We start from the raw sequence: 12,656 nt of genomic DNA on the forward strand, positions 1-12,656 counted from the left end.
TGTGGAGCTACAAAGACCAGCCACCCTGCAAGCTGCAACAGAAGGTGCAAGACTGTACGATGAAGTGGAAGCTAGATTAGCAATGAATACAGGAAGAGGAGTCCTACCTCCTCTGGTGTCAGTTATGATGTACCCACCAAATGCAGTCCCAGGGACTGTTCCCTACCCCTACCAACAGATGCCCCCGGTATCACAGTACAGTGCACCAAATCCACAGTGGCCACAATCCATGCCTCAAATGATGGTTCAACCACAACAACAATGGTCCCAACCAATTTCCTCAATGCAAAATCAGCAGCAACAGTGGAACCCTACCAACTGGAGTCAACAGCCAACAGTTCAAACAGGAGCTCTGAATCAGAACCAGAACAGAGACCCCTCTGTACCAGCCCAACCAGTTTATGCAGTGATTACAGAGACTCTTCAAAACCCTCCTACCAGTACGTCCGGAGGAGAAAGCTTGAAGGATTATTTATCCAACTCAGTTGCAAACATCAAAAAGGAGTTGATGGATGTGATTACAGAGCAACTACAGACGTTGAAAGTGAATACCGCTAGCATATCCAACGTTGCAGGAGCAGGAAGGGATGTGATGCGGTCAAACACTTGGTGTGGTAAGTGTCATCAAGCAGGTCATTTAGCCACTGAATGTACACGGAAACCAACAATCCCTAGAGCCTTCTTTTCCTACTGTTTGCGGAAGAACCATACAGAGGACATTTGCTCTCTGAAGGAGATGCATGATAGGAGAAGAAAGGAAGAAGACACAAGATTTAACTTGCTAGAATCCAAAATGACAACACAAGATATTGGACCCAAGCCTAGAGAGTTTGGTCCTAATTTTGGACCCAGAAGATTTCCTTCTCAAAGTTACAGAGGAAGACAGTCTGGCGGTGGTCAGAGATCAGAAGTGGAATGTTACAGATGTGGAGAAAAGGGGCACATCTCACCAAATTGTCTAAATCCTCGAAGGTCAGTGGATTACAAGCCCTTATGCAGTCGATGCAAAGGAGAAGGCCACACTGCAAAAGACTGTCCAAGCCCAGCCCAAGTGAAAAACAGTGCTACTGATAGTCCGTCCAAGGCCCAAGAGCCTACCTCCAATTTGGTAGAATTGGAAGTTGCTGCCATCACGCGTGCAAAGCAGAAGGACCCACCTATCCAGAAAGAAAATAACCCTCCTGCCAGAACAGTGAAGTTCAATCTTCCACTAGAAGAACAGAACAGAACATAGCCTAACAGTGCCGTACAGAGCCCTATAGTGCCACAGAGAGTTACAGAGACAGTTACAGAGACAGGACCAGAGGTCGAGGATACAGAAGAGGAGGAAGTGCCACAAGTGGCAGAAGAAGTTCCTGTAATTCCTCTGATGGAAGAAAGAGGGAAAATGAAAATGGGTGTTGCCCCATTCCCTAATCGATTAGAAAAGCCAGTGGATCCTATTAAGGAATACGATTTGGTCAGAGATCTAGATACCTTTAAACCAAACCTCACATTCCGACAATTATTGATGTTGTCTCCGAGTTGCCGGAAAAGGTTCAAAAGTATACTGACAAGAAGACGTGGTTTAAGGATTGCTCCCTCAACAGCAACAAAGTCCAACAAGGCTCCAGAGCCTGTCAAAGAAGTGGACGTGGCTAACGCTTTCCTAGATCCGGGTACTCCAGAGACTGGCGTATGGATAGAAGGTTGCTTCATCGTAAATGCACTGATTGATGGTGGTTCATCAGTGAACATTATGACGGATGTGACAATGAAGGATCTAGGCCTACAAGGTGTGCAACCCACCCAATGGCTCATCAGACTGGCGGATCAGAGTAGAATCAAGCCTTTGGGCATTCTCCCATATGTGAAGACTACAGTGGCTGGAAAAGATTATTGGCTAACCTATCTGGTGGTGAAGCCAAACTCTTATGGTACATCCTATCCTCTGTTACTGGGAAGACCATGGCTTTTTGAAGCCCGAGCAAGGACGGATTGGTTTAAAGGAACCTTGACCTTGGGTAGAGGACCCAACAAAGTGGTGCTGAAACTGTATGGTTCTCAAAAAGGACATGGATCCACCTCCTTGGAATTATCTTCTGATTCCCCTAACGAGGCTACGGATGGAACATCAGCAGATGAAGATGCTGTCAAACAGATCCTTCCCAAGAAAACAGTGGCACATTCCTTAACAGTGGATACTGTAAGCCGACTTCCAAAAGATGCAAAGCCATTATCAATGGGTGAATACTTCCTGCCTGAATCAGGAATGCCTTCTGAAATCACTTCTGACAGTGAGATAGAAGCATGGATGTACTGCTCTCCCTGTTACATGGCCATAGCAGAAGCAGAAGCTGAAGCAGAGACAGAGGCAGGACAGGAACCAGAGAATCTATTCTTCTGTTATAGAGCTCCTACAGAAGCAGAAGCAGAAGCAGAAGCAGAGACAGAAGCAGAGACAGAGACAGAAGGGGTTGGGTTTGATATGGACGAAGAAAATTATGAAAGTGAGCCAGAAGAGTCTATCCCACCTGAAGAGGATACATTTGAAGAAGAAGTTCCAGAAGTATCAGAAGCCGATGAGCTCATGCTATGGGCCAGAATGGCGATGGTACCATTCGGTCTGGTAAATGGATCATCTCATATGCAAAACCATTATAAGAAATGGATTAAGAAGAGCAAGCCGTCTTTTAAGTGTGGCTCCTGCCGTCCTACCCCATCCTTGCCAAAGAAAGATGATGATGATGCACCGTGCCAACAAGCACCAGTCCCACAAACCCAACATGCATTAGAGGGTCCCTGTTATGTGACGTTCTTGGATGTGTCATCTTCAGAAGATGAGTCCTCAAGCCAAGAGGTAATTACTTTTGAAACCAAACCCGGAACGGCTTTAATCCCATTCCAACATCTTAAGGAGCAACCTAAGTCTCCACCAAAAGAAGAAGTTGGTTCTAGTGGGACATCCGAAGAGGACACCACTCCCTTGAAGGAGTCGGATCTGTATCCAGAAGCAGTCCGCGGGACCTTCATTCGTGAAGTAGAAGGTGAAAGGCAGTTAAGCTTTGTGGATTCAGAAGGCACTGAACGCCACTTGAAGATGGGTAGCAGCCTCCCAGAAGAGGAGTTGTCAACCTTGTACAATTTGTTGAAAGAAAATTTGGATGTGTTTGCATGGTCTTACAAAGACCTAAAGGGGATTGATCCCACAATATGTCAACATCATATTGATTTGGAGCCTGATGCCAAGCCAGTACGGCAACGACAGAGACGAATGAACCCGAATTATTCCACATTGGTGAAAGCGGAGTTGCTGAAGCTTCTGGAAGCTGAGTTCATCTATCCAGTGGCAAACAGTGAATGGGTTTCACCCATCGTGGTTGTACCCAAGAAGAATGGCAAATTGCGAATATGTGTGGATTTCCGAAAACTTAATTCCAAGACAAAGAAGGATCACTTTCCTATCCCTTTCACAGACCAACTGTTGGACACAGTGGCAGGACATGAACTTTATTCTCTTTTGGATGGATTCAGCGGATACAACCATGTCCAAATCGCAGAAGAAGACCAATCCAAAACAACCTTCACTGAAATCGAGGTATATTTGGATGACTTCTGTGTCTACAGTTTGATCAGTGAACACTGGGGACATTTGGAGCAATGCTTTGATCGATGCCGGGAGTATGGGATTTCCCTCAACCCCGACAAATGCATCTTTGGGGTCTCTTCTAGAGTTCTGTTGGGCCACATTGTCTCTGCACAAGGGATATCAACAGACCCTGCAAAGATTGAAAAGATTGCAGCTCTGACAGCACCCACCAACCTCAAACAGTTGAGGGGATTCCTAGGCCATGTGGGTTACTACAGAAGGTTCATAGCCCATTTTGCGACAAAGGCAACCTCCTTGCACAAGCTCCTGAGGAAAGATGCAGAGTTTACTTGGACAGAAGAATGTGACAAAGCCTTCCACACTCTGAAGCAGTGTCTGATAGAGGCACCCATTCTGCAACCTCCTGATTGGACGAAAGAGTTCCACGTACACACTGATGCATCAATTGAAGGTTTAGGTGCTGTCCTCTGCCAAAAGGGCTCCTCGAAGTTGGATCAACCGATCTATTATGCAAGCCGAAAAGTCACTGATAGGGAACGGAACTATACAATGACAGAGCTGGAGTGCTTGGCAATGGTGTTTGCCTTGGAAAAGTTTCGCCATTACCTCCTATCTACCCATTTTAAATTTTATGTGGATCATGAGGCCCTGTCCTTCTTGATGAACAAAGCAAATGTGAAAGGACGAATGATGAGATGGCTCCTTCTATTCCAGGAGTTCGACTTTGAGGTGATTACTAAGCCTGGTCGTTCCCATGTTCTGGCTGATCATCTGTCGCGTATCCCACAAACTGCAGACGAGGAGCAGGATGATCCAGACCTCCCTGATGCTTCCCTATTCTTGGTAGAAACTGTCACTCCCTGGTATGCAGACATTGCCAATCTGCTGGCAACCCAACAGTACCCTCCTGGTATTTCTAGTCGGGAAAGGAAGAAGCTCATGCTAGAATCAGCCCCCTACACCCTGCTCGGCGGTGCATTATACAAGAAAGGGAAAGATGAAGTGCTCCGAAGATGTGTTGCCGGGGATGAGATTGGGATTGTTCTGAAGGCTTGCCACGACGAGCCATGTGGAGGTCACTTTGCAGGAGAAGCTACAGCCAGGAAGGCTCTGCTAGCAGGATATTGGTGGCCTACCATTCACAAAGATTCCTATGATTACTGTAAAAGATGTGATGCTTGTCAAAGAATGGGGAAACCCACCAAGACACGTGCAATGCCATTGCAACCTATCCTTCCTTTGAAGCCGTTTGAGAAGTGGGGCATTGACTTCGTAGGTCCAATCGATCCTCCCACCAGAAGGAAACAGAACCGATACATCCTCGTATGTACGGATTATGTTACAAAGTGGTGTGAAGCTAAAGCCCTTAAGCGGGACGATGGTAACAGCGTGGCCCTGTTCATGTACGAGAATATCATCACCCGTTTTGGTAGTCCCTTAGAGCTGGTAAGTGATAGAGGCACGCATTTCCTTAACAAAGTCATGGAAGAGTTGACAGAGTTGTATAAGATCCGCCATCGCAAGTCCACTCCTTATTACCCCAGAGCCAACGGCCAAGTCGAAGTCACGAATTGCATCCTCTGCTCGATTCTGACAAGAACAATTGCCGCACATCGTCATGATTGGGACGATCGACTTACAGAGGCCCTCTGGGCGTACAAAACCTCTCATAAAGCAGCAACAGGACAAACACCCTTCCAGTTGGTGTATGGCACAGAAGCAGTTTTTCCTGTTGAACTGGAACTACCCTCTTTGAGAGTGGCGATCAAAGAGCATTTGGGGGATGACGATTCACTGCAACGCCGTCTCCTGCACTTGGAATGTTTGGACGAAATTCGTAGGATGGCTCTACAGTGCATGGAAGCCACGCAAGCTCGACGCAAGGCTTACCATGACAGCTTCATCAAGCACAAGGAGTTCAAAGAAGGTGATTTGGTCCTAGCTTATGATTCACGATTTGGCAAGTTTCCTGGCAAGCTCCAACAGCGGTGGATGGGCCCCTATAAGGTACTTGCAGTCAACCCTAATGGTTCTGTCCAAATACAGACCGTTGATGCCTCTGATGATCCCTTTCTGATCAATGGATATCGCCTGAAGAAGTACTTCCCTCCTTGGGGATCTTGACAATTACGGACACTTGATCTTTTCCCTCGTTGGCGCGGCACTGTACTTCTTATGATGCTACTTCTGTTAGCCGTTCTTCAATCACTCCTGATGAAGTGGACGCAACCCTCTGTCCCCTCAAAACCCCCTTTCAGCCTTGATCTCTTATCCTCTATTTTCCACCAGCATCAGTGGCGAGGTGGGTTCTGACAAATGGTCTTTCCACCATTCCCTTGCTCAATTCGAAAAAGAAAAAAAAAGAAAAGAAAAGAAAGAGAAGAAAAATATACATATCGGTCATGGGAGAAAAGGACTTAGGTCCCTGTCATGCCGACCTATTCTTCGAGAAAAGGTGGAAACACCCTCGGGAATAGGGAAAAAAAAGAAAAGAAGAAAAAAAAACAAGAAAAAAAAAACAAAACAAATCTGTTATGAGAGAAAAGGAAGCAATTCCCTGTCATAGCAGGCCTCGTTCCAAGAAAAGGTGGTAAACACCCTTGGGCGAGAAGCTGGCTGTGGAAAAGGTGGTAACACCCAGCAGTCCAGAAAGTGGATTCATTAATTGATATCCCTAGGATCCAATTCCGACGCTGCCTCCCTTGGTACGCTGTGTCCTGGGTCTCTTTGCAAAGTGACTAACTGTCCTCTAGCAGATGACATGTCCTATTCAACACAATATTCGATTTGATGGCTACCTCCCTGGGTACGCCTCTTCAACAACTGATGACGCGATCTTCATCGACAACCCCTTGAGTGATGTGAGCTTTCATCCTAACCGGATGGGGAAGTGAGTATGGTTGCCCTCTGTATCTATCAACAATGAGTGAGACAGAGGGTGGGGCGAGAGACCAGTCTTTTCCCTTCAAATCGAATGAGAGGTGAGAAGTGTGAATGAAGTGTTGCACGCACGGGATGGGCCTCTCAAAGCACAAAGCACGATTTGTTCTGTGCACTGCACTATAAGGCTCCCTGGCCTTCCTTCTCGCACCGTATGCCGGCACAGGGCGGGATGCACTAATGCACCATCAACTGCGCACAAGGCGTACACCCTTTGCACAAGTGATTGAGAGGATTACATCAATGGGTTTCAGGAAAAGGCTGCCCTTCTGTATTTATCAACAGAGCGTGAGACAGAGGGTGGGTTGAGTTTGACTGGAGTTTCTTCAATCAATTACCGAGAGGTGAGATTGAGGGACGTTACGACACTTGGAGTCAGGTATGTTCCCGTTTCCCTGTGCACCCACGACATGGGTTTTTGCCGTCATCACAAGACACATCACCCTGTTCTGTACACTGCACTGTAAGGCTCCCTTGCCTTCCTCCTTGCACTTATGCCAGATGGGTTGGATGCACTAATGCACCATCAACCGTGCACCCTGGCATACTCCTTCTGCACCATTTTCCCCTTGTCGATTCCTCAACCGGGTATGCGATATGGGTTTTAATTATTCTTCCACGAGTGATATTAGTCATGGGGCGAATGACTGTTCTTTCATTCCAATTGAGTGACTGTGAGTTGAGTGTAATATCCCTCATCATCGACAACGAATTTCCTACGATTCCTTCCATTAGCTACCTCCCTGGGTGCTGTGGCGTGGTCCCTGCCATGACGGACGTGTGCGTTGTAAAGATGCCTTGGTCCCTCCAGCGCCGACAACAACACTGGACGTGCCATTGACACTCAACCTTGATTCTTGACGAAATGGGCCAAGTTCTTCTAACCCTACACTTTGGTTTTTTTCGTGCCGGTCATGTTTTAAGTGTGGGGAAGTTAGTGGATGGTCTGTGGCGTGGTCCTAGGTCCCTGTTGCTCGGTTAACCCTATCCGTTAAGGTCTTAAGTGTGGGGACGCGTCCCTGCGCGTCTACATTGCATATCCTTTGCATATGCCTTATCTTGCTCATGCATGAATGCCTTGCCTTGCTTTTACCCTCCTGGGGTCCCTTCCCACCCACCCGGTTATGTTCCACCCACCCTTGGGGCTGTTCCCTTGCAGTTTTCCTTCATTCCCTGATTTTGCGGTCCTGTCATGTGAATGCACCCTACGTTCACTTAAATCCAAATCCAACCTCATAGCCCTGTTCCTCCCGTTGAACTGACCATTTTTCCTTTTTACCTACCCCTGTTCCGGTTCACGGTTTTCGAGTTATTAATTTTTGAAACATTTTGCTCAATTTCGCCGGTTTTCCATGTGAACGCGCTTTTCTTGCTTCCGAATCATGCTCTGACGTCATAGCCCTGACCAACGCTTTTCCCTTGACATTTTTCCTTTTTATTCTGCATCATTTCGATACATGGTTTGTCCGTTATTAATTTTCCGGTTTTTTAAGACTTTTTCGTGTGTATTTTTGACATTTTTTCATGTGAACCTGCCCTATTTGCATCGGAATTCCAATTTGATTTGACAACCGTGTCCCTTGTGCCTTCCCCCACCTTTTTCCTTTTTCCTCCACCCTTTTTCGACTTCTGTATTTTTACTTATTAAATTTTAAATGAGTTTTCAGGAGTATTTTTAGAGTTTTTCACATGTGAACCCCTCCTATTTCTGTCGGAACTGCGTTTTAACATGATAACCCTGTGCCACTCCTTTCTATGAACATTTTTCCTTCTTACTGCATGTCATTCCGGTGAATGGTTTGTCCGATATTAATTTCCGATCCCATTTTCGGGTTTGTTTTTTGGGTTTTTTCCATGTGAACGCGTCTTATCTCAGTCGGAATTATGTTTTGACGTGATAGGATTGTCGGGCACATCTTTCTGTACAATTTTCCTTTTTTTTGCACTTCATTCCGATGCACGGATTTTTCGATATTAATTTTTAAATTGCGTTTTTGGTTCGTTTTTTGTGTTTTTGCATGTGACCGCCCTTTATCCCTCCCGGAACCCCCGTCCCGTATTTTTCTTGTTTTCCCCCTGTCGTCCTGCCCACTTTTCGTTTTTACGATATTTTGTTTTGACGTCCGGATTGGGAGTTATTAATTTTTCTTTATTTTTCCGTTTTTTCTCGCGCCCGTTTTGCGCGTGAACGCACCCTTTTTCGATTTTACGAATCTCCACGCGCCTCGGTTGTGTCCGCGTAACCCGTACCGTCTTCCTTGCGCCATTTCAATCCTGTCACGGCAAATTTTTTTTTACTCCGCCTCGCACACGGGCGCGGGACGGAGGTACGCCTTTCCCTCTCATGGGCCCCCCCGCCCATTCTTTTTCATGGACTACCCCCGGGTGCCTGTAGCTACCCCCCTCATGTCCCTTACCCCTACCCCATCCCTTGGGCACCCCTTTGGACACCCCCCACCCCCCCATGGGCCCCTGCCCATATCCCCTCCCACCCTTTTCCACCCCCCCCCCATGGATGCCCTTACCCCCCACACCCTTCCCTATCCCGACCCCTTTCCCCCCAACCGTCTCTCCTCACCCTCTCCCCCTGCGTACTCCTTCTCTCCCCTCGTCCTCCATTCCCTCCTCTTCCTCTGTTCCTTCCCTTCCTCCTCATCTTCTTCCTCCCTCCCTCCTTCATCTTCTCTTCTCCCTCTCCTACCCTCCTCCATCTCTCCTTCCTCTCCTTTCCCCCCTTTTTCCCCACCGTACTGCCCGACCGCCCCCTTCTTGTGTGCCTTTGCCCCCTCCCTCTTCGTTCTCGCTCCTGCACGCCGCTCGCCACAGTCGCCCCCGCCATGGTTCTGTGGCGCCCTTGCTGCCGCTCGCCACGGTCGCCCCTTCCTCGCCGGGTGCCGCCCCTCGCCTGACCTGCAGCACCTTCCCGCCGGGTGCCACTTCCTCATCGACGACGCCTCCAGCCCACAACGCCCGCCTCCAGCCCACAACGCCCGCCACTGTGTGCCCGCCACGTGGCCGCCTGGTGCTCACCTGCCCTGCGCTGGACCCCGCCGACTGGTGCCCGCCATCCGCCCTGTTGATCTTCACCTCCGCCACGTGCCACCTGCCTTGCACCCGTCTGCCGGCCCGTTGACTTCTCTTCCTCCACGTGCCCCCCATAGCCACCATTACACACACACTAAACCAACCCCTTTCTTCCCCCCCCTTCCCCCCCCATAAACACCCACACTCCTACCCCTTTCTAAAACCCCCTTCCCCCCCCATAAACACCCACACTCCTACCCCATCTAAACCCCCTTTCCCCCCCCATAAACACCCACACTTCTACTCCATCTAAGCCCCCCTTCCCCCCATTGTTCCACCCAACCCTCCCATACCCCCACCCAAGCACACCCAAGCACACACACCCTCAACCCCTACCCAAGCCCCAGTCCCACACACGCCCCCCTTTCTCCCACCATAAACACACAAAACCACCCTAACCCTCCTATAAGCCCCATGTCCTACGATGCCGCCCCGCTGACCAGCTGACCCACTGAAACCCCCTCCATAAACCCCCGTGCCACCCACAGACACCCTTGAGACGCCGACACACGCGCAGGTGTGTACGCGCGAGTACATGATTGAGATTGCTTGTACGTGTTCATGTGCGGGAGATCGTTAGCCGGTTGCTGACACACAGCTGCCACGCAACCTATTTCTGGGTATTTTCCCAGATTTTCAATTCAAAACCCGCAAACCTTAAAACAAAGCATTGAAAAATTAAAAAAAATAATAATATTAAAAAAACCAATTAAAATTCTGAAAAAAATACAGAATAATCTAGAAAAATTCCTACTATTTTTGCAGCAAATTGCCCTATTGTTTTTCTAACGTGCAAATTTCAAAAAAAAAATCAGACCATTTTAAAATTCAATATTCTTTTAAAAATACCCAAAAAATAAAAAATTCATTAAAAATACTATAAAATTCCAAATTAATTTTTGAAAGATTCCTAAAAATTCCATTAACATTTTTACTTATTTTTGGCATCAACAATTTAACAAAAATCCTTTTTCCTTCAAAACACAACTTGAAAAATATTGAAACAAACCCAGATATTTTTGGATAGCGGAGAAGCGCATTCTTTGCATTTTCATACACCCACTACCAGGTATTTCCCTTTTATTCGTTTAAAAAAAAAACAACACAAAACAAAATAAAACATACACACAAGCTACCCCAAAACCCACGGTTAATATTTTTTTAAAAAAAACAAACAAACAAAACAACCAGAAAAAAAAACACACAACCCAACAAACCAATATTTACCCTAAATCAAACCTAATTACCACCATGGCACGCGCATTCGCGCTAAAACACACATACTTTTTAATTAAAAATTAACCAGCCATTCACTTAGCACGCGCTACGTGCGCTAAAGAGGCACTTTAAATTTTTAATTAAAATAAACCAGCCATCACATGAGCACGCGCTGGCAAAAAAGCGCTCCACATCACCTTAATTTATAATCAATGAATTGCATTTAGAGACCCAGTCGGGAATCGAAGTCCGGGAATCGAATAACTGCACCGCTTAACCTAATAATTGGTAATTAAATTTATAATAAGGAACCGTCGTTTTCTTATTAAGGTTTATCACCTAATAAAAATTCAACCATTTTTAATAATTGATTAAAATCAACCCTTCATTAAATTAATTCCCCCCTCACTGCACTTAATTCCCCTTTTTAATGAAGCGTTTCGTGGGATGGGTATACGCAGTTCTTAGTGTTATTTTTCATGGTCCAGTCTTGGTTTATCACAGATGTCGTATTGATATGTGTTGGATATGGTAAGGTTTTGGTTTCCTGTCTTAGTTACGGTTACGGGTACGGTATGCAGTTTTTTTTCTTTTATTGCCTGATACGGGGTTCCGGGTGTTTGTCTGATGCATCGCATGAAGCTTTCGGTCGCATTTGTCTCAAGGTCATGTCAAAATTTTTCTAGGATGTGGTTTGCTTGGGGTTAGTAGGTCGTGTCACGTTTTGATTGGTAATTCTCTTATCCTTGGTTTTTGTCTGTTGCTTTGCAGGCATTCTCCTTGATTGTCTGTGTTTGTGGTGTGTGTGTAACCATCTGAATGGCGCCTTCTCATGCTCTTCCCCCTATCCAGTACGTCCCATTAGTTAGTAGGGATTACTCGTCCCTACTTACTTTTGAGCCCCTCACGAAGGTGGGACTTGCTACTTTTGTGGCCACTCCTTTTCCATTGCTTCCAGAGGATCCGTCCTTATGTGATGAGTTCCTGGCCTCTTACAGCAAGAAGACAGGCGTAGTCCAAGGCATGTCTATGACATTGACGTCTCGCGGCTTAGGGAAGGCTCTGTCTTTACCCTTCAAAGGAGAACCTTTTGTGACCACTCGTCAACTCTTCTCTAATGAAGAGATTCTCAAGCTGTTGCAGAAGCAGACAAGGGAAGTCCTTGATGTTAAGAAAGTGATAAACTCTTCAGGAGTTTCTTTTTCTATGATTACTAATCCCGTATGGAAGACGATGTGTCAGTTCCTTCAGGACAGGTTTATGCCTGCCAAAACGCCATCCCACTATTTGTCCAAAGAGCTTTTCACAGCTTCCAGGATGGTGCTAAAAGGAGTTGCCATTGATTGGAGCACATACCTCCTTACTAAAATGGATCAGCATTTTGTTAAAGTCACGAGGGGTAATGTTACCAATGTTACCTATGGATCATATTTGTCTGCCTTCTTGACCTATTCAGGTTTACAGAAGACTGTACCTCCACCTCCTCCATCAGATCCAGTACCTCCTCCTCCACCTTCAGAAGAGTCAGCACCTATTGACATTGAGGATGATGATTCTCCGCCTCCCCTGGTCATCCAGCGCAAACGCTTGAAGAGGGTAGCGGACAAAGCCCCTGCTGTACTTCCCTCAGTGTTTATCCCTGCTACTTCTGGCAGTGAACTCCCTGGGTATCTCACTTGCAATAATTTGTTCCGAGCACATCGAGAAGGATCCTTGGAGATCTCAGTTCCCTCCCTGAACAGTCTCGTCTCAGGAGATGCCATTCCTTTCCTCTGCAAGGATATTCAAAGTTCCATTGAGTTGTCAGTGACAGCCTGTGTTCAAC

Source organism: Lygodium microphyllum, chromosome 1 (assembly GCF_053477565.2).
Source record: "Lygodium microphyllum isolate KBCC chromosome 1, Lygodium_microphyllum_v1.1.10, whole genome shotgun sequence".
In the NCBI taxonomy this organism is placed as follows: Eukaryota; Viridiplantae; Streptophyta; class Polypodiopsida; order Schizaeales; family Lygodiaceae; genus Lygodium; species Lygodium microphyllum.